The sequence below is a fragment of the Nuphar pumila genome, chromosome 15 (genome assembly GCF_984573655.1).
Source record: "Nuphar pumila chromosome 15, dmNupPumi1.hap1.1, whole genome shotgun sequence".
NCBI classification, from domain to species: domain Eukaryota; kingdom Viridiplantae; phylum Streptophyta; class Magnoliopsida; order Nymphaeales; family Nymphaeaceae; genus Nuphar; species Nuphar pumila.
The window spans coordinates 18,282,073-18,289,711 of NC_143263.1; the positions used below are offsets into that span (position 1 = coordinate 18,282,073).

The window sequence follows — 7,639 nt, forward strand, 5'->3', positions numbered from 1 at the left end:
GGATTTGCAAAGCACGAATCATTGGTTTTTCATCAAAACATTGTTGAAAGGCATATCTAAATAGGGTTTCTTTGTTGATTCAGGTTAGATTCAACCATAATGTATTTTCTTTTTGTGATATTCATAAGTTAGTCCTTTTTATTTGGTTGAATCTAAAATACTGAGATTTCAAAGGTTTTATGGCCTCAAGAAAGTTTTTAGCAAAAACATTTTTTGAGAAACATTTGTTTGAGATGACTAATATATTTTTTCTGACTAGTTTCAGAAATAATTTTGTATTTCCTAGAATACCAGTCAAAAAATATAAATATAACTACAGTTTAATCTATACATCTTGAACTTAATTTTAGCATCATGTTTTACCTAATTTGGATTCGTATTGAGGAAAAAATGTCCATCCTAACAGAGCTCCAATTTCAAGCTCTAGTTACAAGACTATTTCTACCTACCTTTTTAAAATATATGAAAGCCCAAGCAAAATCACTTTGAATATTTTATAAAAAAAATGGGTGAAGTCAAACATATAGTAAAAGATTGTGCAAAATGGGTTTTGTCAAAAACATTTTCTATAAATCCCAAGAAAATCATGAATCTGATAAAACATTTATAGTTTACATATTCTGGATTTTTTACTCTATCAGAACAGGGTTCAGTAGAAGAATTTTAATTATGTTTCTTCTCATTATTTTAAAGATCAGTTTATTGGGTTGTATTTTTGAAAAGTAAAGTTATGATTATTTTATATATGATCTGTATTTTTTGGTGGATTTTGTAAAAATGGGTTATCAAAGATCCAAATTTCCCTTACGACTTGTACTTATGATTAGATAGTAACATGTTTGGATCTTGTCATTTTACTATTTTTCTGTCATATTATCAGTGTAAAGACACCTTATTGAATCATGAACAAAGAACTAAACATTGAGAAATAACTGAATTTGAATTTGTGCAAGTTATAGTTGAAAGATATTGCCAAAGTTTGATTGTTATGCAAATTAATTGTTTTTGTTTATTCCAAAGAAGAGTATTGTAACAACCCCGATTTATAACTCGATTTTTCTCATAATTTTTTTTTAAAACAACAGAATATATAAATCAAGATTGTCATAGTCATCGTATCAAACTATGAAATTAACTAAATTATAGAAATAAGAGTACATCTATATCAATTGAATTGAATTTGAATAAAGTTCATATTATTCATTTGTCCAGTTACAAAACCATTCATAAAATTCAATGTCCAAGCCAACGAAACCCTCAAAACACAAGAAACCAAAACCACCACCTCGATAGGTAGTGTGCAAAGTCTGTGAACAACTGAACAACATAGGATCACTCAACTTCCTTAGAACTTAAAAATTGTTCAAGTAAAGTGGTCAGACAAGCCGAGTCTAAGTAGGCAATAACATACTTATATAATGTATGATATCAAAATACATTCAAACACAACCTCAACTATATCAATCATGTAATACACATCTTATCGTACTATAACATAAAAATCATGCTAATAATTAAAATAATAGATCAATTTAATGCACTTCCACTCCCGATAAGATTCACATCAATACAATAAATTATTCATATGCATGAATATATATATTATAAATGAACTTACTATTCCAGTGTTGTGAGTCCTTCATGCATGAATAACTTTTTATCTTCACTTATTATTTTTTTGCTTAAATGATACATATTGTATTCTGTCTATATGCAATTCACAATCTTTATCACTTGTCAATATCTGTTTGTGGGTATAACACAGACTCTCCTAGATGGAGGTATGACCCAGGTTTGTATTTTCAAGCAATTATTTCTTATTAACTTGCGTGATGCTCCAACTATGACTACTCCGAAGAAGAAATATAATTTTATAGATAGAGTTCCCAACTCTTGCAACCTGATAAATTAGTTTTTTCTCATGAGTCTTACCTACCACACCACGAACAAGTCGTGGTAGTTCTCTTGGTTACAGGTCATGTGGATGGGGGATACAAACAACCTTCCATGCTAAGCCAATATTTTACAGAACCGTCAGTTCCAAGCTTATTCTCTCAACAAACCATAAGAGAATTAATTTTATTTTTTATTTCTTAATTAAATCCCTTATTAGTAGTGCCAATGTAAACATGCAACCACATTCAGGGTTCATATACAACAATATTCATGACACTCAATGCATACTTTCAATTAGTTTATACTATAAAATCAATACAATAATACAATCAATATGCATGTACACAGTCAAGGGAGGCTAATCACTGATATTTAGGCATGCCCAATATGATCAATAATGAAATGCATTTAGTTAAACATATAAGTCTAATATCCCATTTAAGCATCAATAAACATGCTGCACAAAGTAAAATACATCCCAGGATCAACACATGTCATATTGTACAATTTAGATTTATGTTAACCCAATTTGGAAAACCTACCAAAAATCACAGGAACCGCATTTAACTCTCAAAATTTTACTAGGATTGTCCCATCATATTAGAAACGCAGTCCAAGAAACATAATTGAAAAAATCATTGTAATAAAATTAGGAAATTTTCGGGACTGAATTATTTTCAAAAAAAATATCAGACTGATCCTATCAACTGCAAAAATGTATTCCGGCTTAAGGAAATTCTCAAGATTTATAGATTTTTTTTTAATTATAGAATCTTGTTATACATGTTACCTTTCATCCAGATTTTTCATAATTTATTTTGATCAGTTTTGATTAGGGTTTTAAAGCCTTCAAAATCTTTGGTCAGAACAGTCCTGCTGACAGGGCAAAAAATTTATGCTCTGTTGTAATGGATATTTTAGCCTCAACACTGACCCAAACGAGACAAAACAAGATTCTAAATTAAAGCTCTAGATATGTAGAACATTTTACTAGTTTTATTTGTATTTATGGACCTGATTTTCATAGAGATATAGATTTTTTTATGAGACTGGTCGAAATAAAAAATGAGGACAGAATAACCAAGATCCAAACTCATGCAAGATCTATTAAGCAAGAACAAGAATCATGGTGAAACTTATACAGTCATAATTTTTTGGTACTCTAAACACATTTACAACATCATATAACATATCTTTGATAATATTTATGCTAATCTTGCTAAAACATTAATAAACATAATCCAAAAATCACAAAACCTTCATGAAATATCTCAAATACAATTTCATCTATGCAAGAATTATAAGACATAAAAACAATATAGAATCATGGATTATTTATGAAATAACATATTGTTTAATCATGCTATACATGTCTTAATCTACCATATATGATCAAATTAATTTTCTTTATCATAAAACATCAAAATGCTAAAACATTTTTGGCAAAAGATTTCTTTAAAATGATTTTTGCATATTTTTAACCAAGATCTATATAAGAGACATATTTATAGCATCAAGATCCATGAAAAAATATGTTTCTACATTTATTATTCATGATGAACAATCAAATAAAATATAGATCTATCTATTCACGTAATTTTTTCTTTTTAGAGTTTTGAATCTAGTCTTTTCCAAATTGTTTTCTCAAAATCGATTTCTCCAAAACACCGCTTTGGGTTTTCAATTTTTTTCATGTATATCTAATAGCCATAGATGTTCTAGGCATAGATTACATGAAGATCGAAACCCTGGATGAAAAAGAAGGTATGCTAATGCATCCTGAAACTGAATACCATGAAAGTAGAGTTTCTCTACCGAAAATGTGCTCCCCGCAACAACACCGTTGCTTTTTCTTTCACTCAAACCTCGTTTCGGGCTGGATTAGACCTTCACCAAGGTGGTTGCAAATATCTAATGGAGGTCTAGAGTTTCCTAATAGCTTGGTGGAAGGAGATGTAAGGAAGAACAAGAAAAAAAGGTAACTCTCTCTTCTCTCTTTTTTTTCACACCTGTTTTTTTGTTTTAACTTATTTAATTAGGTCTAGAAGAGGGTGACACCCCTCTAGAGTTCCCAGGTGTATAGGTCTCTCAACAAGTCCAAATCATTTCGACTTCTACCTTCCTTTATCTTCTATTAACTAAAAACTAATTTCCTATTTTTTTCTTTCTTTATCTTTTTTTATTATTATCTTTTTTTTGTATTTATCCTCCTTTCAAGTGACGCGACCCTATGTGGAGTCCACATTGGATGTCCAACTCATGGGACTCCAAATCCATAATTATATCAATTTTATTTTTTATTAAAATTCATGATTTATCCTTAATTGGATATTTATTGGATTTTCTTACTAAATTTTAAATCCAAATAAGATCTGATCTAATAAGAGTAAACCATATCAGATCCATATCCATTTTTTTAATTAGTAAAACCCATATTCTAATGACGGTCCAAATCCATCTTAAATTTTTATCAAATGAATTTAAATTCCTATGTATTATTATATTCTCATTTCATTCATAATTAAATTTAATATTAAATTCGATTTCAACTGTTGACTCAATTTAATTTATAATTTCAATTTCAAGTTGAAAATTAGATAAATTTCTAATTTTATTAATATAATATATAAATAATAATTTAATAATTATCAAAAGATCACAGGTATTACAAGTATTTTCATTTATATGATTGTGTTCAACATGTGTAGCTTGTTAAATAACTAAAATCATGCTCGACTTAATAAAAATTGAATGGTTTGTATTTAAGAGAATCAAAACCCTGATTTCTCATACAGTGATTTAGGGTTTTGGGCTCTTACTTGGAATTTGATTATTATAATTGCATATGTTGTTAGGATTTGAGTTTTCTAAGTTACGTGTAACATGAACTAAATTAAATTATATGTATTTACCTTGGGTAAGCTTGGTTACAACTGGACATAATCAAAAGCATATGAGCCTTCTGATTTGGGCTTATGGGGGCCTAGATAGGAAAAATCGACTTGTATTTTTTGTTATGGGTTAGTTGTAATAAACTCATTGATTCAATATGTTATCATGGATATTTTAATCATGTCTGATATGATTTAAAGTACTATAAATTCAATATATTAATCAGAGTCATGTTGATTTGCTTGATAAGGGTTCACGGGGGCTCTTATCGGAAAAGTCAGGTTTCGTGACTAATTATGTTCTAATAATTTTCTTAAATTTTTTTACAAATTCAGTTTTGAATTATATCAGATCTAATATAAATACTTATGATAGAGATAGAGGTGAGTTAGATCACGATTGGTAAGTTATGGTTTTGGTGTAAGGATGCCCTATTTACGCAAATTATATTTGATATTTAAGATTAAATCTATTCATGACAGCTTAACTATATTTATTTTCATGGTAAATTAAAAATGATTCTGATCTTATTTGCAAAGAATGTGAAATATCAATCTGAACTTGTTTGATTGCTGAGTGATTTGGCAAAACATGTTTCGGGCTACTCTAGCCACGAGACTTAAACAACTGAATAATGATTTAAAATTGTGATTCATATAATGATATATATTTGTAATAATGATGCATGTTGATTTCTATTTATTGAAATTATGTGATACTACATAAATAAATTATTGAATAGCATAATTCATTGCTTATGAGAATGCATGTAATGCTTTGAGATGCAGTATTTGTGAAATGCATGTAGGGTGGTAGAAATTTCACAGGGTTGCATGAGCATATGGGTGCTTAATAAAATATTAAATTAAGGTTCCAAAGAGAGAACAATGAAATGACAATGCACTAGTCTAAATGGTAGATGCATTTACCATAACCTAATTAATAAGATAACCCTAAGCAAGATTTTGGGTATGCCTTTACCGATGTATGCTACACCAGAATGGTCCTTGGTCTACCTTAGAGAGGGTAGACAATATGAAACTCTCTGGGGCTTTTTCTTGTTATGTTGTGAGGGGCAATGTCTTGACGCTCCCCCAGCCCAAAGAATTTAGGGAGGTCAGGACTGCGTCTTTTGTCCTAGGTGGGCACGTTCCTAGGTCTTCTGCAGAAGTGAGTGATCATGATCACCATATGACGTGAAGTCATTCCTCCGAGGTAAATTATCTCGATACATATCACTACGTCTCATAGCCTGACTCTGCTTTTGGGGGCATGACTCAGTCAATTACATAGAAAATTAAAATAATAGTATAATAAACACCCGAGTAGTTTAGACTGTTTTGTAGAGGGCCTACGCATATCCGATAGACTTTTTGGTAATCAAGTGAAACTTAAAATGCATGCTCACTTTACTTTTCTAAACTTTTATATATGCTTATATGATTATGTGAATGCATTCATATGAATAGATGTCTTGATTTGATTATATTGTTGTTGTGCATGCTTAAATTGTGATATCATGCTTGTGCATATTTTGAGAATTATGAATTTATAAACTTTATTGTTTATTCATTTATCTACATATTAAAAATATTGAATTTTGTATACTATGATGGATACATGTTATGCAAGTTTAGTGTGTTGTATATTTGCGTTATCTGTGTGAATGTTACTGAGACTCTTCAAAGTCTCACGTTTTCAAAATAAAATATTTTTCAGGTAACATATGATTTGTGAAAGCGAATGTAGGATATTGTAGGTGTGCTGTGTGAGACTGATGATTTTGTGATCTCGAGAGCTTTTTGTTAAACTTTAATTTGATATTATTTGACTATCTAATTATTGATTTTTGGGATAGATGCATGAATGATTCATTAATTAGATAGACTATTCAATATTTCGATTAATTTTGTTTTATCGGTGGTCGAATGAGTGTATTTTAAAATGTAATAGGTCTGAGCGGTTTAACTAAAAATTCATATTCTAGAGACGTGAAAAATATCAAATCACAAACCAAAAAAGAAAAAAAGGGCTGCAAAAGAGAAAATTAGCTAAAAGGATATTTTGCACCTTTTATAGAAAAATAATACCAAAAATCAGCCAACTTGCATCAACTCCTTCATTGATTCTTTCATCATCAGAAATGAAAATTCTTTTCTCATCCACAGTTGAATCCAGCTGTGTAGGAAGGTGTCCTAAGATTTTTTTGTTCTCATCATATGATGAAAAGAATCAACAATAAAAAAAAGTAAACAATTTTCTCAAAAAAAAAAAAGAAAATCAGTGACCACAGATTCAGAAACAAAAATTATATATCGCCATGCACTTGCTTCAGTTCAAGTGTTGGATTAAGTTTTATTTCATCCCTGTCCATCTTAAAAAAAACTCAAACAAGAAAGAATCGTAGAAGACAAAAATAAGAGAAAATTAAAAATGATTCAGAAAGAACCTAGCAATGCATGTCATAATCATATCCAGATGGTCATAACAAATAATTTTACATTCATCATCATCATCATCAGGATAACCACATTACAAACCAAACCCAAAACGATAATAGCCCCAAATAGAATCATTCAAAGGAACCCTGAAACCCCAATAAACCTGATTCAACAAACTCAATTAAAGATCCACAAGGAGAGAAAGAAAACCCCTATAAATCAAAACACCTTATCCCTATTTGGAAAAGAAAAAAAAAACAAAGAAAAAACATAAATGCCCTTAAATCTTTGTAACGATGAAAAAAAGGGCACAAATCTGATCACCATCATCATTATTGATAGAGTGAGAAAAGAACCCCAAACCAAAACACAAAAGAATCTCAAACACCAAAAGCCAACACGAAGAATCG

At 29.8% G+C, this 7,639-nt stretch overlaps 2 non-coding genes across 2 annotated transcripts; both read right to left on the bottom strand.

Moving 5' to 3' along the window:
• Positions 1-6,918: 6,918 nt before the first annotated feature.
• LOC149814679 (small nucleolar RNA snoR31/Z110/Z27) lies at positions 6,919-7,015 on the bottom strand. The gene has a single exon (XR_016428151.1). It is a non-coding gene; the product is annotated as a small nucleolar RNA snoR31/Z110/Z27 (small nucleolar RNA).
• Positions 7,016-7,077: 62 nt separating this feature from the next.
• Positions 7,078-7,161, bottom strand: LOC149814680 (small nucleolar RNA snoR31). The gene has a single exon (XR_016428168.1). It is a non-coding gene; the product is annotated as a small nucleolar RNA snoR31 (small nucleolar RNA).
• Positions 7,162-7,639: the final 478 nt, after the last annotated feature.